This window comes from Corvus kubaryi, unplaced genomic scaffold (genome assembly GCF_017639235.1).
Source record: "Corvus kubaryi isolate FWS band 111438036 unplaced genomic scaffold, C.kubaryi_AGA036_p1.0 split1-37296, whole genome shotgun sequence".
Taxonomy (NCBI): domain Eukaryota; kingdom Metazoa; phylum Chordata; class Aves; order Passeriformes; family Corvidae; genus Corvus; species Corvus kubaryi.
This window is the reverse complement of record NW_024582075.1, coordinates 1855699-1883304: the sequence shown is the minus strand read 5'-3', so window position 1 is coordinate 1883304 and position 27606 is coordinate 1855699. Positions and strand designations below refer to the sequence as shown.

The 27606-nt window shown below is 41.4% G+C and overlaps 1 protein-coding gene across 2 annotated transcripts in view; it reads left to right on the top strand.

Moving 5' to 3' along the window:
* The first annotated feature begins 111 nt into the window (after window positions 1-111).
* The window catches only part of LOC121657311 (synuclein alpha interacting protein), an 87793-nt gene continuing 60298 nt past the window's right edge, over window positions 112-27606 (top strand). For both annotated transcript variants that reach the window (XM_042012837.1, XM_042012836.1), the window contains exon 1: window positions 112-268. The gene's annotated coding sequence lies outside the window, so the exon portion shown is untranslated. The remainder of the gene's footprint in view (window positions 269-27606) is intronic.

The following is a 27606-nucleotide window of genomic DNA, read 5'->3' as shown; positions in this document are numbered from 1 at the left end:
GACGCAGCAGGGCCGGGCGGGGCCGCCCCCTCCCTCCTTCCCTCACTCCCTCCTTCCCTCGCCCTCTCCTCCTCCTCCTCCTCCTCCCGGCCGCTGCCCGGTGGCAGGGCAGGGGCGGAGGGCGGGGCGGCGGGAGCCGGAGCGCTGCCTACACCGGCGGGGAGTGGCGGGAGGCGGCAGCCGAGAGGCGGCACCTGGGTCCTTCCCCCGTCTCCATCACCCCCGGCTGCCGTGGAACGGCCGCGGCTGAGCGGAGCGCAGGGGTGAGGTGAGGAGAGGGGAGCGGAGCGGACGGGGCTTTGTTGCCGCCGACAGCGCTGCCCCCGGGGCGGCGGGAGAGGGGGCGCGGAGCCGAGCGCGGGGAGCCCCGCGGGGGTGCGGGTGTCGCTGGAGGCGCTGCCCCTGCCGAGGCGTCCCCGCGGAGCCGGAGCGGGGCTGCCCGGGCGGCGGGGGACGCGGGCGACGGGCGGGAGCGGCGGCGGGGGGCGAGCCCCGGCCCCGGCCCCCGTTAGCCCGCCCCGGGGAAGTGCTTTCCGCATGAAATCAGGGCTGAACGCGGGGGGTTTGCTGGGGCTGAGCACATACGTGATGTCAGCCCTGCGAAGTGCCGCCGCGAAGCCCCTGTAGCGCAGTGTGAGCCGCTGACACTCGGAGCCGACGCTGATCTGCCGCTGCTCTGCTCGGAGCCGGGCGTACCGGCGGGCACCCGGCCGTCAGCACCCTCTTGTCCCGCCGGGCAAGCCGAAATCTGGAAGAAAATCAAGTAGGAGTTGCATGTTTGTAACTGTGGGGAAACAAATACCAAGTTGTCTAGTAGAAATATGCTCCAAGGCTTATACTGCAGTCAATCCAAAATCGTGTTTTTACAGCAGCAGGGATCAAACCTTTTTCATACCCGCATCAGTGAGCGTTTAATGTGAGCAAATGCAATTTATATGAAGAAGAGCTCGAGGATCACGTCGTGATGGTACTGGATACAAACCAGCACCTAAACAGACTCAGTCTCCATTGTCAGTGTTATCACCTCACAGCACTTTCAATGGTTGGCTTAAAGCCACATCTCTTACAGAGATTAATCAGTCACAACTGCTCCTCAAAAAGTCCCTCACCCTAAACCCCACCAAAAAACTGCTAGTGCCTGTGCTTCCATGGAAAATCTTAACATCTTAGCCTCGTTTTATACCCCAGCAATCTTAACAGCAAAAGGTAACTGAAAAAAAGTTTTTAAAAAATTATTCTGAAGCAGATCACTTGACTGTTGGACCCTTTTCCATTATTTAAGTAGCTGAAGAAAGGTATACAATCATAGGATTCAGAAATCAAAATAATTTTGTATTTTGTGCGAATAGCACTGATCCTGCAGCCAGGAATTATGTTGAATTATGGGCATGCATTTAAACTTTTTGCAGTGCACTGTAGCAGACTTTAATAGTGTCCTGCCCTTACTGAATTTAGGAATTATGTGTACTCTATGTGCTTCCAGCAAGCCATAAAAAGCATGACCTGTTGCCTTACTACCACCCATAAACATGAGTTTCTTCGCCCTAAAATCCTCTGCAAATAGCTCATGGGTGAGCTCATGGTTGGTGAACTTGGTGAGCCACTTCTCCCTTCATACTGCTAAGCCTGCAAAATGCCTCGTGCAATACTGGAGCCATATTTTGAAGATCTTGCAGGTAAGCTGAAAAACTGTTTTCAAGAGCAGGCTTCGGGGGGCTGCTCAAGAGGTAGTTCAAACACAGTGAGAAGCGCTTTTCATCTGAATAAAACAATAGAATTTGACCTGTTGTCAAGAAGACACCTCATCACTGTACTTACAAAATTGTAACTTTTCCTTCAGGTATGCCTTAGCACAGTTAGCCCAAGTGTGAAAAGGCCTGTAGTGTGGGCTCCTTTTGCGAGGTGTGGTATGCTTAATTTCTGCATGTTTTCATGTGTCAAATACTGACTTAAGCAAACTGACCATTCCGCTTAACACAGTTGCTTACACTGCCTTAAACTGGTAGTTCACTTACTTTTCAGGTGTTTGTGATTTCTGGTCTGTGTCATTAACTCAGTGTGCTGCAGAAAGCATATGTGTCACTTGTAGCTTGTTGAAAAAGTGGGTAAAATAGAACTACCTCAGAGGACTGGCCCAGTGAAGAGTTACCTCCAAATCTGAGGACCCTGGAAAAACTCCTTCTTCTTTGAGCAAGCAGTCCAGTACAGGCTACTCAAAATGCATTTAAGTGGCATTTTGGCATAAGCAAGTGGGCAGTCTTTCAGGTAAGGAAGTTCTGTAGAAGACCGTAACTTACATTAGCTAGAAGCTGCTTGTCTTAGTATTTTTTTCTCTAATGACAGCAACACAACAAGTAAGTGTGCCATGAGCTCTTTGGGGCCAACATCTGAGTTTACAAAGAGCTGCATGTAAAATTAGACTGCTTGGACAAGGTGACTGAATGGTATCTTTGGAGATTCAGTCCCTTCATGGAGTACTGTGAATAAGTGATAAGTCATTTTTTTCATAGTTGCAAAACCATGATCCCAAATATTACATATTTTGTAACTGGGCATCAGCAGAGCTTGAAAAACTATGAAATGTCCCTCTGCTTCCCAACTGTCCAGTTTTCCTGGGAGCTGAAATCTGTTCCCATGTGGACTCCACAGGTGCAAGAAGTCGTCATCCCACGCACACACTTGAGGTGGAATACCAGCTGCATTGGCACAGCTCTCTTTCTCACAGTCCCCTTCCAGGGTATCTCAGACATATACCTATTTCCACAGCAGCTCTGTCCTTGATTAGAAGCAGGAAGGGGCAAGTGTGACAGCCCTGCTGTGGCCACTTTGGCTTCTATGCTCTGAAATGGAGACCTGCAAGTAGCATTACCTCCATGTGCGAGGAGATGCTGGCAAGAAAGGGGAAGCACACAGCCAGAGGCAGTCCCATGGGGTGACTTGTCTGTCATGGACAGCAGTGCAAAAGTCCTGTTGGCAGTGGTGCAGGAGTGATGGTACTTGTCAGGGAGTGGTGATGCTGTACCTCACAAGCACAAAGACCAGTAGTTCCAGCACCCTTTGTGGAATGCAGCAAGTTGTCTCCCTCATCTGGCATTTAAACATGTCAGCTGACTAGATGAGGTGTGTAGCAGAGCTTTATTTGCACCCTTGTCTGATTGTGTGGATGAAGCTCCAGGAGCAACTCATGAGTTTCACTCATGACCAAGGAGGGGAAGAGCAGGGAACAATTTTTTTTTAATTTCAATTTTACTGGAATAAACCTGCATCTCTTTTCAGGGTCAAGAGGAGAATATTCTCATCCTTCCTTATACAGCCATGATAATTAAAATTAATGCCAAGTAAAATAAAGAAAAGCTTATATTTTTCATGTGAAAGTCTGTAGGTAATCCGTTTGCCAATGCCTTACTGTGTGTTGCTTAGCAAATAACAGTAGTTTTTACAGTTGAAATGTATATGTTCGTTGTCAAAATGAAAAATGTGTTAGAAAAAGTTGAGAACCATTGGATTTTGGAAGGGCATAAAGTAATTCTTTTCAGCTCTTGTCAGAATGGGACCATAACTAAACTAAACTGAAGGAAATGGTGCTTAGATAATTGGCAAGAGGACTTGGAGTAGTGTTGTGTCTGCGCTCCCTCTTTTTCTGGCAGATCTGTTGATCCTCAAAGGAGGTAGAGAAGATAGGCTTACATGGAGCAGGTGCATAGTAAACACAAGGGAATTTCTCTTTAAATGCAAATGTGGTTCTACAATAGATTTATATGCACAGTGGAACCATTGGAAACAAGAAAATAGAACATATGCATCAGATACTTTATTGATTTGAATCCCTAAGAGAGTTTTAAACTGAGGAGGGAAAATAATTTTTGTGGTAGAAATATCGTCTGCTATTTACCTGTCTAAGGTGGAACTGTGATTTCATCTTCTACAATAAAGCTCCAAGTGATTCAGAGATCTGAAGGTCTTAGAGGTATCAAAGAAAAGTAAAATTCAGCCGTCACAGTTTGGCAACTGGGGCAATCCTTTGTTAGGTACGTTTTCTTGTATGTTAAGGAGTGTTTACAAAACAATTTATTTTGAATATGAATATGGTTGATTTGCACTTTTTAAAGAATTATGAAGCAGCACTTGAAAGTGTATTTTTTCTGGTTAAAACACAGCATTAAGTTTGTGAGGTTTGCTGTAAGCATTTCCTTTTTGGTTCAATTTCCTCCTCAGTTCTTGTTTGCAGTCAAACTGCTGGCATTATTTTTGTTTATACCAGAGAAAAAAGCATTGTCTGTCTTATCTTTTAAACTCAATACAGTGTACTACATGACCTCCTCATATATAAATCCTCCCCCTTCTCCCCCCGTCTGTTTTATTGTTACTGTATCAACCTGGAACTTTCCATTTAAAATTAAATTCTAATCAGGAACTTAGTACTTCCCTTCAAGGGCCCCCCCCCCAATTTTAACCAACTTGTTTATATCTGTGAGTAAAAATCAGGCTGTGCTACATAGCTTTGTTGGAACAGGCGGCCCAGAGAGGTTGTGAGGTCTCCTTCCTGGACCAGCCTGGACATGATCCTGTGCAGCCTGCTCTGGGTGAGCCTGCTTTATCAGGGGGATTGGATTCAATGATCTCCAGAGGTCCCTTCCAACCCCAGCCATTCTGTGAATCTGTGATGTGCATGACAGAGGCATGCATGCGATTGTTATTTGGAGCTGTAGTGCTCCACAAGTTACTCATCCATGTAGTTCTTTTGCAGGATCTCGCTATACTGACTGGCCTTTTTTTTTTTAGAATTAGGAAATACCTTTAACTGCTTGTATGTGCACATACATACCTTGTGTTGTCTTTTACTAAAATTCGGATGTAAATGTTCTGCCTTTTGTATGCTATGCTGTCAGTTCCAGTTGAGTCACAGTAGTAAATTTATTAAGATCCCAAGAGCTGCTTTTGAATGGGGTCAAGGTTTTAAATATTGAAGTTGTCAGCTTGTTGAGACACTTATTTGAATATTTGTAAAAGCTGTCTCCAAGATGCTTCTAAAAGCAAACCAAAAAAAGGCACCAAACAAAATGAAGCAGAATATATCTGGGAAATATACTGCACACAGAAGCAGAAGAGTGCTAGTAAGGTAAATAAGCTGTGTCACATTCCCTGACCCACATTCTGCTGTGCTAAGTGTACTCATTTCTCCTCTTGTTACATGGAAAGAGTCTTAAGGTATGTGTCCAAAATATGTTAATTTCTAGGATATTACCATTTTGCACACTCATACACTGAACTCTGGATAAAGCACAATATTTGTGCTTGTTGCTAGGACATGGGCAAAAACTTATCTTGAGTTACAGAATGGAATCACCAGGAAAATGAGGTATACTTACATCATTAATTATTAGCTTTTCGTTAACATTGAAACTCTGACAAGCTTGGTGCTGTGACACTTGCCTGGATGAAGAACCTCCACCCTCTGTGTGAAGAGCCTTTTCCTAATATCCAGTCTAAACTTCCCCTGGCACAACTTCAGGCCATTGCCTTGGGTCCTGTCACTGGTCACCAGTGAGACCAGATCAGTGCCTGCCCCTCCTCTTCCCCTCACAAGGAAGTTGTAGCTGCAGTGAGGTCTCCCCTCAGTCTCCTCTTCTCCAGGCTGAACAGACCAAGTGACCTCAGCCACTCCTCACACGGCTTCCCCTCAAGGCCCTTCACCATCCTCGTGCCCTCCTTTGGACACCCTCTAACAGCTCAGTGGCTTTTCTGTGTTGTGGCACCCAGACCTGCCCCCAGCACTTGAGGTGAGGCTGCCCCAGTGCAGAGCAGAGCAGAGCAGGACAATCCCCTCCCTTGCCCGGCTGGCAATGCTGTGCCTGATGCACCCCAGGATGTGATGTATTGTTCTTTTGTTGACAAGAACTGAGAATAGTGCTCATGTAGGTACCAAACTGACATTTATAAGGTAAAGGAAATTCTTCCCAGGATATGGTTGGGCCTTTCGGCTGTCAGGGCATACTGTAGACTCATAGTCAACTTGCTATTGATCAGAACCATCAGATCCTGTTCCATGGGACCTCTCATTCCTTCTTCAGCCTCCCAGTCTGTCCTTACATCCAGAGCTGCCCTGTCCGGAGTGCAGAATCTAGCTCTTGCCCTTGTTAAACTTCATGTGGTTCGTGATTGCCCAGCCCTCTAATTTGTCAAGGTGTCTGCAGGGCATCCCTTCAAGGAAGGCAGCAGCTCCTCCCAGTTTGGTGGAATTTGCTGGAACAGCACTGCCTGGTGACAGGAGGTTTTGCTGTGTTTGAGTGCTGAGATGCTCAGGTCCAGACAACTAATTGGAGCACAACGGTGCACGTGCTCAGGGTGTCCACAAAGAGACAGGCAGCAGCGCAGAGTGTTTATCCCTGCACCCAAAACTTTGTGTTTCACTAGCTTGATTCTTCTCATGGTAAATTAGCCTGTATGTAATCCTTGCTGCTGTGGTCCAATTCCTAACAGATCTTTAACTGAGTCAACACTATTTCTTGTGTGTCTTTATACTCTCCTGGTAAGGCAGCAAAGTGTGCTGAATAACTGCATTCCTCCTTAACTTGTCTTCTGGTTGTGATTTAGCAAAATGCACACAAAATCTTCCCAGAGACTCATTCATTATGCAGTCAGTTTAAGAACATGCATGGATCCCTTTGGTCACTTGCTGGACAAGTGGTAGTAAGCCATCCTTTAGAGGATGTAGTGTCTGTTGTGGTTTGTAGTTTGTAGCCGGTAGAGGATGTGGTGTTGCTGCCATGCAGCAGACCACTGTTTAAGGAGAGTAGGTCCTGAATTTGAAGGACTCTATCAGCTCTGGGTTTCTGCATCACAGTAAGTTCTGCTCCTGATAGCAGCACTAATAGATAAAGGCATTGTTGGTGTCTTGATGTTCTTCTGAGATGACTGGCCCTGAACCAGCAGGTCACTAATACCCCTGCTTGGGTTAGGGATTCCAAATCCAGCATTGGTACTGAGTTGGTATGGAGAGGAATGAGTGCTGTTTACATGCGCATGGTTGCCCCCAGCTGCCTGTAGAGTGTACGGTGTCTCTTCATCAGACAGTATAGCTGGGTGAACTCCTGTACTTAAAGGTTCAAGTTAATCTGGCCTGACTCTGTGAATCCCCACAGGAAAGGCCAACCAACGCATGTTACAGGAGTACAAAGGAAGTCCTCCAGGAGTACAAAGGAAACAGGTTGTGTAGAGGGAAGAGTTAGCACAGCTAATGGAATTTAGCAAAATGGACACTCTCTCCAGCATATGTTCCTCATCAGGTCCCATATGCTTTACAGTATGCTTCCAGGCTTTGCTTTTTCCAAATGGAGTTTTTAGATGAACATATCTACAGTAGCACTATTTCTGGATGTGTCTACACTGCAGTCGAGTATTGTGATTGCAGGACATGCAGACAGCTCTGTAATGGCTTTGATCTGTATGTGATGTGAAGACATGCCAGCCTAGACTTAAGAGAGGGCTTTCCAAGCCTTCTGGACAGATTATTAAACCATGCTGAAGCCTGCTTTCATCTGTCTCCACTGCTATTTTTAACTGTCCTCTCTAGATTTGCACTGTCGTGAATATGCCTACACGTGCTGACATAAATTCACGACTACATGCCCACTTCATGCCTCCTGCAACATTGTTGGTAGATGCTCTGCACCTGGGCATGTATCCCTTATGCCTTGTATTGAGATAGTCTGCTTTTCCACATAGTTTAACTGACTATTTCACTATTTAATTCCCCTCTGTAAGGAATTATACAAAGGGCAATGGAGTGTCAGAGAGACTTCTGGCAAATGTCTACTCCAAAAGTAAATTTTATAGTCCCTATTCCAAATTTGATAAGTTTAGCCTTAAAGAACCATCATATCCAGGCCATACATTTTTGCAAGTGTTAAAATCCAGATGAGAGACCAGGTTAAAGGAGCAATGTTAAACACTGAACATTTTAAAATGGTCTGTTGACTCTAGAGTACAATTATGGGGGGAAAAAAAGGTGACATTTTATGAATGATATGAAATACCAGCAATAAGAGTAAGGTCACTGTAATATATAAAATACAATCCAACTCTGTTTAAAGGATTTGAATTATTTTTAAGAGAAGGAATGTTTATATATTTTGAACATTTCAGGGAAGATCCCTGCACTGTTAAGTGTTTCTTATTTTGGTTTGTGGGAGTTTTTTTGTTGGTTGGGGATTTTTTTTTATTTTTTAATTTATGTAATATGGGTTATTTTTGGTTTGTCAGATTAATTGTTAAGCTACTCTATATGCTTGTCAGTGAAGTCAGTGAACCTTCTTATTAAGATACTATGTTTTATGAGTCAAGTTTGACAACAAACATCCTCATCAGATTGTAGTAAATTTTTTTTTTTCAGAAACTGACTTTCTTTCCTCATTCTAAACCAATCAACCAACCAACCAAAAAAAAACCCCAAACCCTGCAAAAAACAGTAAAATTGATCTGTATCTGAGGATATATCTGAAAACATCTGTCAAGTATCCAGTTCTTTTACTGTGCAATTATCATGCTATTTAACAAACACAAGGGAGAAAACATGGCTTAAAAGTTAGGGCATAAAAGGATTAACTAGTGCAATTTTTTTCATGCCACAAAAATATTTTGCATAAAAGCAAGTACTGTCAGACAAAGAGGAATACAAAATAGACTCTAACAAAGCATATGTTACTCTGACATGAGATAACGCTGTAGAGGAGTAAGGTGAAGCTGAGCTTTTCAGCCTGGTAGAATGCTGCAGCTTATTTGTCTGCCAAGAAAATATTTTGTTTCTAGATAAATGGTTAAACTGAAATAAATAAAATATTCTCTCATCTTTCATCAAACAGTTCTTTAAAAGAAGTGTTTCTTACTCCTGTCCCTGACACCTTTCTGAGGAAAAAGAACAGCCTTAGTTCACTGGGTGCTGCGCAAGAATGCAATCTAAGCCTGGTTTCAGCCACGTATGATCTTGAATAAATTATCTAATTCTTTTCACCTATAAAATGAGAAGAAAATATAGTAAGGAACTCCAAATTGACAGTAACATCATCTTTCTGTAATGTGGCACTCAAATAGTGCCTAATGTTTTTGTTATAAAAAGGATTCGTTCTTTATGTTGAACAGCTCCAGTACCTTCAAACTATGAGGCTCAGAGTATCTGCCATGGTGTACTTAGTCCTCCTCAGGCCTTTTGGTAATCCTGCATAATGCTGGGGCTGCTCTCTACACAGATAGTTCATTGTGTCCTGGAAGTGGAGAATTCTGTCTTCTTCTGGTTGGGGCTCCTTGGAAAAACCAACCAAACATTAAGTAGAGATTCCATGAATAGTTAAGACATCTGTGATGGTTACAAAGTAAGGTGTTCCTAAATTAAAAAAAGGTGAGAGCCGCTTCATGATGTCCTTGCTTTTGCGCTTTGTGGCAGGTCGCAAGGATGTTCAGTGGATGCCCTTGGCTCATTTGCTAATGGAGCTGGAAAGTGCATAGACAACAGTGTTAAGAAACAATCTTTATAGAATGCTTTGAGTTGGAAGAAACCTTATATAGCATCTAGTTTCAGCTTCCCTGCCATGGACAGGGACACCTTCCACTAGACCAGGTTGCTCAGAGCCTCATCCAACCTGGCCTTGAACACTTCCAGGGGATGGGACATCCACTACTTCTCTGGACAACCTGTTCCAGTGCCTCACCAGCCCCACCATAAAGGATATCTTCCTAATACCCAAAATAAACTGCCTGGTTTGAAACCATTGCCCCTTGTTTTATTTCTACAAGGCATTGTATAAAACACCTCTCCAGCTTTGTTGTAGGCCTTCTTCAGGTACCAAAGGCCACAATGAGGTCTCCTCAGAGCCTTCTCCAAGCTCAATAGTCCCAATTCTCTTAGGAAACATGTTCTATCCCTCTTATCACCTTTGTGACCCCCTTCTGGGCTAGATCTGACAGGTCCGTGTCTTTCCTGTGCTGAGGACCCCAGAGCTGGATGCTGCAGTGGGGTCTCACCACAGCAGAGGGGCAGAATCCCCTCCCTCGCCCTGCTGCCCACGCTGCTTTGGATGCAGCCCAGGACACATTTGACTTTCTGGGCTGTGAGTGCACATGGCTGGGTCATGTCCAGCCTCTCATCCACCAGCACCCCCAAGTCTTTCTCCTTGAGGGTGCTTTCAATCCCTTCATCCCCCAGCCTGGATTGATTATGGGGATTGCCCTGACCCAGGTGCAGCACCTTGCACTTGCTCTTGTTAAACTTCATCTTGAGCCCATGTGCCCTTATCTCGAGCCTGTCCAGGTCCCTTTGGATGGCATCCCATCCTTCAGGAGTGTCAACTGCAGTTCTCAGCTTGATGTCATCAGGAGCCTTGCTGAGGAAACACTTTATCATGGTGACCAAACACAGGCACAAATTTCTCAGCGAGGTGGTGGAGCCTCCAGTCTTGGATATACTCAAAAGACACATGGATGCAGTCCTGGGTAATAGGACTCTAGCTGATGTTGCATAGGCAGGGGGGTTGGACTAGATGACCTCCAGAACTCCTTTCCAACCTCAGCTGTTTTGTGATTCTGTGAAACACTGTGAAAAGAAGAGACATTGTTATCATTCATACACACAAGGCTACAGTGAATAGCCTGTGTCTCTGCCTCTGTGATGGTAGCCTTGCAGGCTGCTAAGCACAAGCCAAAACATGACATGGCTGTAGCCATGAAAAATGTGTGCTTTCATATTTAGGCTTTCTACATTGAAGCTTTTGGTGTCAGATATATGCAGTAAATGAACTGCAGAGAGAGCCACCTCTTGCTTCTGGCAGTGATCAGTACAGTCTGGAGATGTGGACAGATAAACAGGAACACCTGTGTGCTCCCATGTTTCTCATTCTGGCCCTTCTGCTGTGTTTTTCTGTGGCTTCCTGTAAGCACCTTTGTTTCCAGCTTCTGGATGGGGATAATAATGTTTTGTCATCCTGTAAGACTGTGACTGAGGAATGTTTGCGAAACACTTGGACGTTACTGATGGGCATCCTTGAAAAAAGCTGCAAGGATATACATATCTCCCACTCACTATAGGGCTTAGGCTATCTAAAATTTTAATGAAATTTAAGCTAGTAAAATGCTGCATGGGCCAACACAAGAAATGAAAATGCACACCTGATACTTCTGAGTAGCTTGGTTGTGCTCTGCATAAGACAGATCACCTTTTGCAAAGCATTGAAGTGGGATCCTCCAGTTAGTCCCTTCATCAAAATGAGTACAAGCAAATGAACGTGCTCATGCATAAATTTTGTAACATTATAATTTTTGATGTAGCGGGGTTCATTTTTTTAACATAGTTTTAGTTTTTCTTTTGTAAAGGAAATCAGATTTAGGAATCTCTGAAGGCACTTTGAAATTTCAGCTTAAAATAATAGTACTACTTCCATAGGTGGCACTTCTGCCACCTCATCCCACATTTTATCACAGTACTAATAGCTGCACAACTGAGCACCAGTGTTGGTTGTATCTGCTGCCCACAATATTTTAAACAAATAATGTTGGATTGCAGTGCTCTATATAGGATAGCATTGTATAGCTGCAGAGGTGCAGTTGCAATCTGTTTCTCAAATTAGAAAATAATGACAGTTTCAGAAGACAGCATTCTGATCTTAGGGGCATCGATGTCTCTCAAGAATAATTTAGCTGATTTTCACTAAATATTCCAGTTTCCACTAAATTTTACCTGAAATTTTTGACAGTGCTTAAATTTACAGTAGTTTCCACTTAACTTTTAAGAATTTTTGAAAACAACATCATAGGCTATGTCTATAGAATAAAGTATGAAAAATTGTGACATTTCCCTATTGCCTTCATTTTCATTTTATCAAAATGAATATATTTGCATAGATGTTAGTGGTCAAGTGTCATTTTTAATTCAGAGAAAAGTTCATGTTTGCAGTAAAAATAATAATTTCTTTCAATATTTTTTGCTTTAAAAGTAAATACCTATGATATATGCATATAGTATTTGTCAAATTAATTTTATTCATCAAGTAGTCTCAAATGAAAGTGGGTTGGTCTGAGTGACCAGGGGAGTAAGTTCTTCTGAGTGAGTTTTTTGAGTTCAAGGTTTGGTTTTTTGGGTTAAGGGTTTGGTTCTTTTGGCCCATGGGCACCATGTCCAGAGATGAATGCTCTGTGTGATGTGCTGTGCATGAGGTTGGCTCACATCCTGCTGCCCCCTATCCTGACTGTGAAATTTCACTTCGAAATTTGGAGTATCACAGTTTGCTGGAGTTTGGCTCTTAGGTATTCTAGTCAGTTTCAGGGCACAAAGGATGGGACAGTGGAATTGACAGCCCAAATGTGAAAAAATATAAAAGGAGAGAGAATAAAAAGGGTGCAGTTGGAAGACAGAATAGGAAAGTGGTTTAAACCTTGTTGTCGAGAAAACAGGCCTTCCACAAGAGAGCACACGAATGGTGGATACACTTGGCTTATTGTGACCCTGGAAGCAGAGAATCTACTTACATAGGAGTTTTCCCTTGAATTTATAACTAAAGCTCACATGAAGCAAAAAATCATCATGGGACTGAATGCAGGATTTTGGCAAGGAAATGTAAGTGAGACAAGTTCTAAATTTCTAACTTCAAATACAACATTTGAATGTTGCAAACTTAAGAGAGTACTGTTTGGCATTAGTTCTTTTCCAGTATATTTCTAGAAATAATTTAGCAGGCCACTATGGGACTACAAGGTGTTGAAATTCTACCAGACTATTATTGAATTTAGGTTGAGTAATTTAAATGGGAAAAGGAAAGATGCAAGGAAGTGTTTTAAAAATGCCTTTTTCTCATCCATGTAAAAATAATAATAATTTAAAAAAACTCAAACCCCAACATGACCTACCAGCTGCTTTCAACATTAAAAATATGTTAAGCAAAGATATTTTAGATTACTTGGTTTATTGAAACAACACTTACAAATGAAGTGTGTTCTTCACTGAAAAGAAAATGCAGCTTAGGAAGATTTATGGGGATGATATACTTATTAAATTGATTCCATATTTTTCTGTGGTCAGTACCAGCAGAAGATAAGGTGAATAAGGGTGTTGTAAGACATTAAGGAGAGAAACTGAAGTCAGGATTTGTGTCACAAAGCTGCAGTATCAAATAATATAATTTAATTGAAATTATTGTACTGAGCAAAAACTTAGGAAGGATTGCTGCCCCAGTGCTACTGCCCCCAGTGCTGCTGCCATTGATTCAGAGAAAGAAGAGAAACCTCAGTTTATGATTTTAAATGAGAGTGCAATGAGTCACATCTGCTTTATTAAAGACGTTGACACAGAATCCTCCACCTCCCCCCAAACCAACACATGATTGGAAAGACTGAGCTCTGCTACGCTTGATTTCCTTCTAACATGAGTACTGGAGCCTGCATTAGCAGTAGTAGTTGCCATAAGCCCTATGTTGCTCTGTCTTACTTTGGGGCCAAGTATCTGGTTCCTTGTGGAGGCTGTTACCAGGGTGTATTATTTTTGGATTTTTGCATAAGAACTAGGCTACCAAAAGAAGGCATATTTTTTATTTCTGTAGTTCATGAACTCACAACAGCCCTGCAGATGTTCAATACTCATTACCTTTGCCAAAAGACTAGACATTGTGAGCGCTTTTACGGTGCAGTACTTTTCAAATTGTACCTGGGGTAAACTGTTGTTAAATCAAAATATCATGCATATTTTTCTGTATCAATTTATTCTGAAGTTGATTTGGAACCATATGAAACCAATAATTTCTTGAATGTTCTGCTTAATTCTCCTAAAATGCACATCTCTAAAGTGTTGCTCAAGTAAAAATGAGGGCAGTGTGTACACGCACAATTTCTTCTGTGGTGTTTCTTTATTTTAGTAAAGTTTTGTGCTGCCTTGAAGTTGTTTTAGATGAATTACACTTTCAGCCACCATTTTGGATATAATGGTTGAATTTTCATTTTTTCTGTGTATTTCCATACAGTACATGTAGTGGTTGATGTCTTGAGAAGTGGCTTACGGTATGTTACAAGGCCTAATAGAGAATGTAGACATGCAAAGCAAGACATTATCAGTATTCAAATAGTTAATTCCTTCTTATTTGATGGTGTTACTGAATAATTACACAAGAGTCTGTGTTTTCTGTATGTACATTAGCAGTGTACTGGTTGTGTAAAATATCTCAGGACTCGGGTCATCTGATTTCCCAGTCCTTGTTTAGCAGTTGCCTCCTGAATTTAAGGGCATAAGCACTCACTTTATTGTGGAATGCGCTGTATCTGTCACTAATATTCTTTGAAATAATGAAGTGAGCTGCAAATCATCTTGACATGAACTAACACAGCATTTTATGTCTCTCAGTGTTCCAAGTGGCCATGACTTGATCCATAAAAGCCTTTGGTTCAGTCTCAAATCTAGGTTTAATGGGGGATTTACAGAAATACTGAACAGCACTTGTACTTTTACATGATTGATGCAGTGTTCTATATATATTTAACAGTTCTGCATTATAAATTATTGGATGTTTAAGTATAAAAAACAGATTAAAACCTATAGCATTACTATTACCTATGCAGAGAAGATGGATATATACACATACATACTGTCTGTACTTGTGATTGTTGAATCTCTACATACTAAAATGTATTATTCATTTCTGCCAACAGTCATGAGTCAGCGGAAAATAATGGGCGCAATCATTTGAAAAATGTGCATTCACAATTTGCTTGTATTCATCTCAAAGTTCAGACTGCAGATGTGTAACCATTCATTTTACTGTTCTCAGTGATGCATGTAAGCCTCCTGAGGATTCACATTTATGAACTTCCTGCATTGGCATTGGTAGAACAGATAGGTAACATGAAATAAAATTTATTTCTGCTGTAGAATTTACTGACATGAGAGGTACTTAGGAAAAAGAATCAACACTCAACCTGATTTTGTTAGTTCAGCTGCTGAATTTTCACTAGTAAAGTAATAAATTCAATTTGCAGTGCATATTTCCTAGTAATTGCAAACATCGTATGTACATTTTCTCCAGGGAGTCACACTTTGAAATAGTAGTGGGGTTTTTTTTCCTGAAATTTTGCAGGAAGTAGAGAAAAAAAAATGAGTGTCTTTTAAGATTAGTTTGTTAAGAAAGCTTTTCTGGACAGATTTCACACTTCTGAAATAACTGAAGAACAGAATTGTTAAATTCCTGATGTTTCTGCTCAATAATAATTTTCTGTGGAAAATTGTGTCATACACAATCTCCAGATCTATATGTGAATGTATTATTTTAACCTGGGTTTGGTGTTAGCATTGAATTACCAGTACTCAAACAAATGTCTTTGAAGACTCTTTGGCTAGTTCTCCTTAAGAAAATATTTTTAAAGCTCAGAGGAAGTACTGTGAACTAGTTACTAGCTGCACAATTTAAACTTGAGCCTTTGTACATTCAATGCTACAAAATATATCAATGGCAGGTTTCCCACCATTTTGCATGTTATGTTTTATTACTGATTGTTCCAGATTCTGCTTCTGGTCTTATTTAACATTATTCATAGCTTGATAGGATATGTAATTTGTTTTCCTTTGGTTCAGTTGTTTTTGTTTTGGTTAAGTCCACTCATTGATATGATATCCTTTATGTTTTTTACCATTCAAAAGCAAAGGAAAAAGCCCTTTCACAGACCCTGACAGAACTGGTAAACAGTTCTGGTAAAAAAACTGGTAAAAACTGGGTTTTACATGTTGCTGAGATGTTGCAGTTTCAGAAGTTGTGTTGATTAGGGGGTAGTGCAGTGTGATAAATCATAAATTCAATCTTACTAGAACCTCCATAAGAAAATATTACACTATCAATCCATTGCTGTAATTTTGGCTCTTGAAACAGTTTGGAATCCAAATAAAATAAAATTTAAAAAAATTTTAAAAAGAAAACAAAATCCATTTTTTAATTACAGGCATAGTGTAATATAATGTTCCCTAAGTGTATTTTAGATCTCCAACTGCAACATGGAAAATACAAGTTTCACCAGGACCAACAGAAATGAATATTCTTTTCCCATAAATAGGGTGGTTTAAACCAATCATGATGCTTGAAAAATTACAGCACTCAGAAGATCTTTTTAAAATATTTACAGATTACAATTTTTCTAGACATAGGCCTGCAGAATGGCAACATAATAAATAAACTGCTTTGAGGGAGATTGCTTCCATAAAATTGAGAAGTGAAAAAATCTCCAATGCTGATATTTACATCACTGGAATTCTGCAGGAATTCTGAAGGAAGTCATTCTCTGTCTTGCTTTGTAAACTAAATTTAGTGTACGTTAAAAAAGACATAGTAATAATTGTTTTGCATCCGTCACTCAAACCCCGTGGCGTACTTTAAGGTGCCCTGTCCTGGGTGACAGAGGTGGTCTGGAGTCAGCATAGCTGGTTCTAGAGCTGCTACATCATGCATTGGTGAAAGTGGAAGGGTATTCAGTGCTTTCTCTTTTCTAGACTCAAAGGGAGCTTTTCAAATATCTGAATTGAAAAGTACATATATGCCACAGCTTCCAGGGGTTAAAGTACCTTCACCTAAGTTCATTTTTGGAAACTGGCTGATGTGGCAACTCTGGATTTCAGGTGGGCGGGTGAATCTGTTACATTAAGAGCAAATTCTACTTTCTTCTTCAGTATAAGTCTGAATTTTAGGTTCTGTGGTAGATTAGGTAGAGCGGGATATTCTGTAGAATTGCCTCCTATATTCAGTCCTGGTTTCTATATGTACACAAGTATACAACAATGTATTTTCTGTCCTAGTGAGACTGCCAGCTGGTTCTGAAGGATCTTACTTAGATCTGACTTTCCTTAAGGAAAGAGCCACTCTCCTCAGCATTAAAGGATTAAGCATTCCATGCTTAAGAGGTCCTGCTAGGTCTTTAAAGAATTTGTACAAGCATTAACTAACTTGCAGGCAAAAGGAAAGTTGCCCTGATCTTGCAGTGAAGAATGTTGCTTCTTAAGTATTTTGGTGATGGGCTCTTTGAATCTATCAGCTAAGGAAGAGATTAGTGTCTTTATCACTTACAGTTCTGCAGATGTGCCTGATCTCTTGTGGAAGCTCGTTCATAAGCCGCTTAGTAGTTTCTTTGTGTGACTCTCCAGTGCTTTATGGCTCTCCATGCAGTTCTGCAAATCCTCAAAGAATGTACTGCTGCAAAACTCAGTTGCTGATCTGCAATCTGCATTTGTGACTGTGCTGGATATGTGAGTGTTTGAACAGCCGAAGAGGGTGAAATTCTTCGTTAGTGGTTAGAACTTTGAGAACTTGGCTGTGAGAGGGCTGGAAACAGTTGGATCCAGGACTTCAGACAGATTAAGAATTCACTTGCCCTAGTTATTTTGCTTTCTCTAAATTCAGTATTGGATTTAAGGCAATGAAGTTATAAAATTTGTATGTCTGAATAAATGCCTAGTCAGGGCAGTATCTGTATAATAGGTTATGTAAGGTTTTACTATGGTACTGCAACTATTCATGAAAAGGAACTGATGGTGACATAAGGGACACTGATATTTTACATGAGTCACAGAGGACTCTGACAGCTGCAGACAGTACACTCTTTTCTTTTCCCAACATGGTTCTACTGGAATTGTAAGACATCATCTCTTATCTCCTAAGAGCATTTTTGAGAGTAACAACTGACTTTTGAATAGCAAGACTATATTTTTTCACAGATTTGCTAGATAACAAGCAACCTAAGATTATATTCATCAGTAGCAGCTTACTGCTTAACTGACATAGCAATCCAAAGTTCCTTTTCAGACTGTATGGCTATGATAAATATCAGTGAATCATCTGTGTAATTGAAAGACCATATGAACATCCTGGACCACATATGGTTCATAACTTTGTCAGTATTCCAGAATTCAACTTCTGGGATTGGCAATGCTTTCTTCTGTGTAGTAGGATATACAAAGCAGGAAATCCTTGTTCCTCTTTGCTCACCAGATGTAATGCCCCTTTACCTTGCAGCAAGTGAATGGAAAATATTGGAGTTTGTTTAAAAGGAATAATCTCTTAAACAGTTGCAACTGGCGCTGATTTAAGTAGTATTAAAGCTGTCTTCTCTTCCTAAAACTGGGAGAGATCCTAACTGGAGTGTTGTTGCTTGTTTCAGTGTGTATGTGTGTGAAAAAGAGGCAGTAAAAAAGTACTCCTTTGTTGGAAAAAAACGGAGTAACAGAACACTGCCTAGCCAACTGCGTTTATTCCCAGTGAAGTGGCTACACTTGCACCTTGGTCACATGCCGAGACTGATGATTTGCTTTATAGATGCTGAAAATTATGTTAATAAAACTACAAATTATAGTGCTATTATCCAGAAGCACAAGCTTTCCTATGACAATATTGTTTACTGGAAAACTAAACATTCTAACATTGATACTAAATTGCTTGTGTAGATTTTAAACCAAGTCTAGCCAATCAGTGTTTCTGCTTACTTCTCAGTTGCGGTCAGCTAAATAGTTCCTTGTGATGCTAAGCTGCTGTTTGCCAAATATTGTTGGTTTGGGGGTGTTTTTTCCTCTATTCCCGGTTTTTAATTTTATTCTTTTGCATCCTCCTAGAACTAGGAGTAGAAATGTTGGTTGGTATGATTTTTGAGTGAAAAACAAGAGATTGTGGTATTTGGCCATAAATTCTTTCAAATCCCTGTCAATAGCTTATGCTAAATGTAATGGTTGTTCCTGGTGAGCCCAAGAGTCATCACTAGAGAAGTTTGTGAGTGTAGTTCAGGTCATCACGATGGAGGTGGAGGAGTTGAGAGAGTCTGGAAATGAAGATGATAACTCAGTAGTGAAAGCTCAGTTCTTCTTTTTATATGATAAGCAATTGGGGTATACAGCTTATGTATTTTAAACTGCAGTCATTCTCAAAGGTCATCCTAAGCGATATGTTTGTATTGTTTCACTTGTGAAGGCTAGCAGCTAGAAATCAGTATGGGGTGTTAGTTAATAGTAACCAGAAGTTGGAATCACCTGGTTTTGGCATGCTTTTGGCATGCTTTTCTTGTTTCTGTGAACAGAAATGTAGTTGGTGTGGAGCAAAAATGAAGCTACCACAGAGTAAAAAGCTTAATTTCAGATCAGTCAACAAGTAAGTGTATCTCTGTTGTTCCCTACTGGTTTACCACCAGGGCCTATCTGATCACCTTTAGCTAATAAACATCCTAATTCGCTCTGTCTAGCTGACTACATGGTTTGGTAGGTTTGCAAATGACATGTTTAGTGAAGTTTGAGTAGAACATATAAAAGAAAATAAAATTAATATGCATAGAATATGTAAAAAGAAAATAAAATGTGTTTTAACAGTCGTGATAGGCTCATCCTTATAACTTCTTGAGGGGTTTTGGGTACATTTGAAACTTTGAGGTCATTACCCCAGTTTTCCTTTAGTTTGAGGCTGAATTTTGTTCATATGCTTGAAAAAGAGGCTCTAATTAAACTGTTTCAGTAAGCTGCAAACATTTCCTGTTATCAAGCTCTGATTTTTCCTACTGTTGTCACCCATGTCCATGTATTCTGATGTTTTTCCAGAAACAAGGCTGCTTTTTGGCTCCTTCATTTCCTTTCCATGTGTCCTTAATTAACAGTGACACCCACAGAAGTAGCTAGAGTCCTTTAGGCAGAGCACTTAAAACCTTGGGCTTTAAAAGAGTCACATTAAGACAGAGAAGGGAAGTCTGAATAGTTTCTGGAGAGTAGAGTTCTGGGTGGAAAGTAAAGGAAGTGCAAATGAAAAGTTTTCCTGTTTATTTTAGTAATTTATAGTGTGGAGTTAAAACCAAGAGATAGATTTAAACTTCAGTGGTAGAACATTTGTGGTCTGGTTTCCAACTGTAGCAGCAAGTCATTGTGGCTAACTAACATCCAAAAAGTTAAAAATACTATTGCAATATTTTTGCATGTGGTAAAGGAAAGCACAGTCATTTAAAAATTAATCTTACCATCTGTGATATTTCAACATGGAGGACATTGGTTATAAGTTTCTGTATGTTCATTAAAGGTATGACCTTTTTCTTTCCCTTGCCTGCATCTTCTGCAGCTATTTCTAAAAATGCAGTGTAAGTATGAGTAAAATGCTGGTAAATCAGAATAAAGGAGTTCTAAATCCACTTTTTGCAGATTTAGGAAATTACACAGGGCAGAAGTGTACCACCCCCTTTCCTATCCATGCTGTCTTCTAAACACATAATTTCAAGCTGCACAAATTGTAAAGGCCAGTTGTGTTCCAGTGAGTAGAAGACTATGAGGCATGTCTGTTCATCTGTTTGGTAAACAATTCCAGAAAAAACAGCAGTTGAGAAAGAAGATGAGGCATGAGACAACATACACAGTAGTCCTGGCAGATTTCTCATTGCTACTGATTCTGGTTTTGATAAAAACAGATAATTACAGTAGGTGGTACTGGATCGCAGAGCTTTTCGGAAAGACTAATTGCTAAGTTTCTGATTTGGAATATCAAAGAACTGTATTTAGAATAAAAAGTTCAAGATATTTCTTGCATACTGAATTGCCTTGTTTGATGCAAGAGGGCAAAAACTCAGTTAAGAAGTAGTGAATAAGAGACAGCTGAGAAAACCATGCAGTCCATTTTAGATTATGAAGAGTGTTCTACATTTTTCAAATGGTGAAGTTTTTTAAAATTTTCATTGATGCTGTTGTTCCCCATCCAGAAATTTGTGACTCTTATATGTCCCTAATGGCTTATAAATATTTAGCTGAATGACAATTAGTAAGGGAGGTGTGTTGATCTGTTTGTGCTTTTTTTGACATTTCAGTCAATAGTAATAAAAAAAAAAAAAGAAAAAACTGAGATCAATTTCAAAACCTCTTAGCAACCATATAAAAAATAACTACTGTATTGATTTTCAAAACCTCTTAGCAACCACATAAAAAATAACAACTGTATTGATTTCTCTGATAATTGCCCTGGAAGAACGGTAGGAGCTTAGTGGTACAAACGTAATGAAATGCATTTATCAATAGACTGTGTGTTGGATGAGCTGCATTAGAAGTCTACAGTAAGACACTGTCAATAGGGGGTCTAATTGTAAACTTTCATAGCCACTTTTGCAGATTCATGGTAGTGCAGAAATCATGAAAATAGGAGAGAAAACAAGTATTACGGAATACCTGTTGCAAGAGGTAGACATTTGGAAGGAAAAGCAAGAGTAATGTTCTCTTCATTAGTCTCACAAGTTCCTTAAAAGGATGTGAAGCACAGTCTGCTGTACATATGTTGTAGATTTTATGTAAGAGACTTTGTGAGAAATATTTTCAGAGCCTGCTGGGATATAGTCAGGATTATGGCAATTTCCCATAAGAACATGTGTTTACCAGCTCCAGCTTCCTTCTGAAACACTATTAAAAAATTGCTTTCATGAAGGGTTGGGTTTTTTTCTGTTTGAACAGGCAGAACAAACAGGATATCTTGGTCATAATGAGCAGCATAATGAAATGATAAGTACAGCCTAATTGCAGCTTGTTTATGTCATGATTATGCAAACAATTGTTTTGATAGGTGTTTCTGTTTCTACATACACTAAAAAGCCTCTAAGCACCATTTTCTCTTTTTTGTTCTTATCTCTGTTAAATACTTCAATATATAAAAAGGACACTGAAAAAGCACTGAAACCCTGCCAACCTGGAAAAATGCATGTAAAATGCAAAATTAGTCTTCATCTCTGCCTTGGATTTAGTTCTTGGTGTTGGATATCTTACATTACAAGCATTATGATGTCCTATTACTGAGTTTGACACACATTTACAAACTAGCAAAATAATAGAAAATAAATGCTTAGAGGAAGAAGTCATAGTTAATATAAAAGCCACCAATACTAGTCCATACATCACTTCAGAGACCTGCTTGAAGTAATCCCATGGGTGCAGCCCTGGAGAGAAAAGTTGGAAAGCGCTTGTTGATCATAGAATTGTAGAAAGGCCTGGTTTGGGAGGGACCTTAAGGATCATGGGCCCTGATGGGATACACCCCAGAATAATGAGGGAACTGGCAAAAGAACTTGCCAAACCACTCTCAATCATTTACCAGCAGTCCTGGTTTAGTGGAGAAGTTCCAGCTGACTGGAAATTAGCAAATATGCTGTCCATTTACAAGAAGGGTTGGAAGGATAATCCAGAGAACTATAGGCCTGTCAGCCTGTCACAGGTGGGAGTGGGAGCTTCAGACAAAGGTTATTAGAGAAGCCCTCCCATTGAGTCATAAGGTGCAGAAAGGACCCCCTTGCTTTCTAAACTCCTCCTCAGAGAGGAGCCTGGGTGCAGCTGAATCCAATCTTAGCCCCAGACTTTTGTCAATGGTTGTGAGTAACTTTGTCTCACAGAAGTAAAGGTGGCACATCAGATGTATTTATATAAAATATTTATTATGACAAATGATTAGACAAAATATCTTAATCAGAATCACTTACTACACAGTATAAAACTAAAACTATTAGAGGCGTATAGTGTAAGTTAGGATAGTGCACTATATCAAAGGAATTGTATCAAAGCTAGCAAAAAGAAACAATTATTAAGTAGAAATTGATCTAACTCACCGTACCAATGCTTGTGGGCAGATCTCTTTCTCTCAGCCTCGAGGAGTATCCTTGAAGGGGCATCCCTACTTCAAGGGAGGAAACTTCATGCACACACTCCAAGAAGAAATATGTTAGAAGAACCTAACCACATGAGAGTGGACTGGACTTACATAGTATATTGATTGCCAGTCACATGTCTCCAGTTGCCTTACTATCAGGATGTTAATTTGGGTTTTGTGAACCAGACTGGTTTTAGCGTAATTCAACACCAAATGCAGCACATGACTCCTCTCTCAATCCACGGCTGATATCCTTGCAAGTAGGGCATTGTCCAGTGGCTGAACCACACTCCAGGGCAGAGCATCCTGCTGCACATCCTAAACTCAGTCCTTCCTATGGAAGAGATCATCCTGAGTGTCACTGCATGTCATGTGCAGGACAACCAGGGAATCAAGACCAGCCAGCATGAAGTTACAAAACAAAGCTCCTGCTTGGCCAACCTGTTTCACCTTCTATGACAAAATGATCCACTTAGTAGTTGAAGGGAAAGCTGTGGATGTCATCTATCTAGACTTCAGTAAAGCGTTTGTAACCATCTCCCACAGTATCCTTCTAGAAAAACTGGCTGCTCATGGTTTGGATGAGTGGACTCTTCAATGGGCAAAAACTGGGCTGGATGGCTGGGCCCAGACTGTTGTGAATGGAGCTAATCCAGTTGTCAGCTGGTCCCTAACAGTGTTCCCCAGGGCTCAGTTTTGGGGCCAGTCCTGTTTAACATCTTCATTGATGGTATAGACATGGAGATTGAGGGGATTTACCCTCAGTAAATTTGCAGATGGCGCCAAGTTGTGTGGGCATGTTGATCTGCTGGAGGCTGGGAAGGCTCTGCTCAGAGACCTGGACAGACTTGGTCAATGGGCTGAGGACAACTGCGGAAGCTTCAGCTGGATCCTGCACTGGGGTTGCAAAAACCCCCTTCAGAACCACAAGCTTAGGCAGGAGAGGCTTGAAAGCTGCTCAGCAGAAGGGGACTTGGGGTGCTAATTGACAGCTGGCTCAATATGAGCCAGTGTGTGCCCAGGTGGCCAAGAAGGCCAGTGTCATCATGGCCTGTATGAAAAACAATGTGGCCAGCAAGACCAGGGCAGTGGTCATCTGCTGTACTCAGCACTGGTGAGGCCGCACCTGGAGTTCACTTCTGGGCCCCTCACTTTAAAAAAGGATATGGAGGTGCAGGAGCATGTCCAGGGAAAGGCAGTAAGGATCTTGGAAGGTCTAGAAAACATGTCTTATGAGGAGCTGCTGAGGGAGCTGGGTTTGTTTAGTCTTGAGAAGAGGAGGAGGGAGGGGAACCTCATGGCTCTCTACAACTCCATGGTAGGAGGTTGTGGTGAGGTGGGAGCCTGTCTCTTCTGCCATGCCTGCAGTGAGAGGACTGGAAGAAACGGTCTTAAACTGAGACAGGGGAGATTTAGATTAGATATTAGAAATTTTTTTTCTTGTTAGGGTGGTCAGGCATTGGGATAAGTTGCCTAGGGAGGTGGTGGAGTCACCGTCCCTGGACATGTTTAAGAGGGATCTGGATCAGGCACTGGGTCATGTGGTTTAATGGATTAGGATTAGAGTGGCAGTGCTGGCTTGACGGTTGTACTTAAAGATCTTAAAGGTCTCTTCCCACCTTGATGGTTCTATGCCCCCCAGTGATGGGCAGGGACACCTTTGACTACCTCAGGTTCCTCCTATCCAACTTGGCCTTGAACATTCCAGGGATGGGGTGTCCACCACCTTTGTGCAACTTATTCCACTGCCTCACCAGCCTCACACTGAAGAATTCCTTCCTAATATCTAATCTAAGCCTACCCTCTTTAAGTTTGAAATCATTGCACTTCTATCACTAACTTGTTAATAGTTCCTCTCCATCTTTCTTGTGGCTGCCTTCAGGAACTGGAAGGCCATGATAAGGTAATCCCTAAGCCCTCTCTTTTCCAGGTTGAAGTTTTCTCATTCTTTCCTCATAGGAGAGGTGCTCCATCCCTCTAATTATATTCACAGCCCTCCTCTGGACTTGCTCGTCTAGGTCCGTGTCTTTTCTGTGCTGGGACCCCAGAGCTGGATGCAGTGTTCCAGGTGGGCTCTCACCAGAGCAGAGCAGAGGGGCAGAATCCCTTCCTTCCCCTGCTGCCCACGCTGCTTTGGATGCAGCCCAGGACATGTTTGGCTTTCTGGGCTGTGAGTGCACATGGCTGGGTCATGTCCAGCCTCTCATCCACCAGCACCCTCAAGTCCTCCTCGGAACTGCCTTGACCCAGGTGCAGCACCTTGCAATTGTCCTGGTTAAACCTCATGAGGTTCCCATGTGCCCTTATCTCAAGCCTGTCCAGTTCCCTTTGGATGGCATCCCATCCTTCAGGAGTGTCACCGCCCCACTCAGCTTTATGTCATCTGCTGAGGGTGCTCTCATTCCCTTTGTCTATGTAATTAATGAAGATATTAACACTGGTCCCAGTACAGACCCCTGGTGGCACCACTTCCCACTGATGTCCACTGGGACTCTCAGCCGTTGACCAGTACCCTCTCCATGTGATCATCCAAACAATTATTTATCCACAGTCCCCTCATCTAATCAGTCTTTCTCCAGTTTAGTTAGACAGATGTTGGAGGGGACTGTCCAGAAAAATAACATCTGTAGCCTTTTCCTTATCCACAGAATGACTGCTTGTCCACTGAAGACCACCAGGTTGGTCAGGCAGGACTTGCCCTTGGTGCAGCCATGCTGGCTGTCTCAAGTCAATTCCGTGTCCTCCATGTGCCTTTGCCGAGCTTGTAGGATCTGTCCCATGATCTTCCCAGGCACAGAGGTGAGCCTGGCAGGTTGGTAGCTCCCAGGTTCCTCCTTCCATCCTTTTTAAAGATGGGTGCAATGTTTCCCTTCTTCTTGTCACCTGGAACTTCTCCTGACTGTCATGACTTTTCAAATATCATGGAGAGTGGCTTGGCAATTACATCAGCCAATTCCCTCAGGACTCTGGAATGCATCTATCCGGTCCTATCAATTTATGTACATTCAGGTTTCGCGGGTGTTCATGAACCTGATCTTCATTTATAGTGGGAAGCACTTTGCTCCCCAGTCCCATCCTGCTGTCCATCCACTTGAGAGGTGTGGGATGAGAATTTGCCAGTGAAGACTGAGGCAAAAAGTTGCTGGGTCCCTCAGCCTTCTCCTCATCCACTGTTACCAGTTTGCCAGCATTGTTTTTTTGGGGATGACCTTCCTTTCTTTCTTTGACATCCTTTTCTACCTGTAGAAGCACATCCTCCAAGCCTAAGAAAAGTCCATCCCAAATAAGCAGAAATCAAGCAAAGGTAGCAGGAGTCACTCTGCTTGGTGCATGGATGAACCAGGAGCTCCTGGCTGAACTCAGACATGAAAGGTGCAAGAGGTGAAAACACAGTGACTCAGGACCAGTATACTGTTGTTGTCTAGTCTTGTATGGATAGAGCTAGGAAAGTGCAAACTGACCTGGAGTTGAGTTTGCAAAGGATGTGGAGGGTAATAGAAAAAGGCTTTTCTAAGTACATAAACAGTGAAAGAAAGACTGGGGAAAACATGAACCCGCTGCTGAATGGGGTGTGGGAACTGGTGACACAGGGCTCAGAAAAGGCCAAGGTACTCAAGTCTTGTGTCAGTCTACTGGTGTCAAGCTACTGGTGTCAATCTACTGGTATGATAGGCCACAGGAATCCCAGGTTAACCTTAAGATGAGAGGGAAGAATCTGGTCAATGTCTAGAGATACCTGAGATAGAGTGAAGAAGAGTGAGGCTCCTCTCCATAAAGACTTTTCCAGTGCACACTGACAGATCAAGAGGCCGTTGGCACAAGGTGAAACTCATGAAATTCCATCTAAACACAAGGAAACTTTTTTCTGTGAGGCTGGTCAAACACTGGCCCAGGTTGCCCAGAGACATTTTGGAGTTTCTTTCCTTAAAGATATTCAGAAACCAGCTGGGTGTAGTCCTGGATTTAACCTGCTCTACCTGACCTTGTGTGAGCAGAGGGGTTGAACTAAATGAACTCAGACGGACCCTTTCAGCCTATGACATTCTGTGCTTTAACCTCACCTACTCTGTGCTGCTGTTTTGGATGATAATGTTGATTTATCTACCAGTTATTTTTGAGGATATATAAAGCTGTTCTAAATGTCTGTACTCACTTTTTCATTTTTTCCTTTGACAAAATGAACTTTCCCTTTTCTAAAAGTTGATTTTAGTTCATGGAAAATAATTTTTTAATAGAATTTTTGCTGTCACATTTTCTTCTTGTAAATGCCGTGTTTACCTCAATTGTCCTTTTTGAAGTTATAGGAACATTTCATTTGAGAAAATAAATTTTATTTCATGGAGATGATGCTGGTCTTCTTTGTGGGAAGCGGCCATTTCATACATGAATGATAAAAACTTCACACAGGTTTTTAAACTTACAAGTTGGTAATTTCAAATGGACATTAATATTTCTCTTGTAATAGAGATTTGGTAACTATTATTCTCTGCGTTAAGCAGAAACTCTTTGTTATTTTAGTCATGCTGTCACAAAAATGTTCAATGGGAAGACTGAACAAATTTTGAGAACAAGTGGTAACTGAAGATAGCATGATAATAAATGCATATTCACAGAGCAGTATAAAGGAAGAAACAGAAGTTCATTACTATGTAAAGACCCTTTATAACAAGTGAAGGGAGCAGCCCTCATGCCCTAATAGGGTCAGTGGTTGGCAGGAAGTAGTACTCCACAGCTTAGGTAAGTGGCATGAAAGCAGCAGTAGAAATAAGTAGAACTACAGGCTGTTTTCCATGCTTGACTAGTTTAATGGCCATTAACAAAAGACGGTTGAGAATGAATAGTGCATTGTTTCATTTAATCTCCCCTCACAGGGAGAGCCTCTTTTTGTAATATGGAAAATTACTAAATAAGGAATGAGCTTATAGACATTAATGGTTAAAGTTACTCTGTGGTCCCAGGGTGC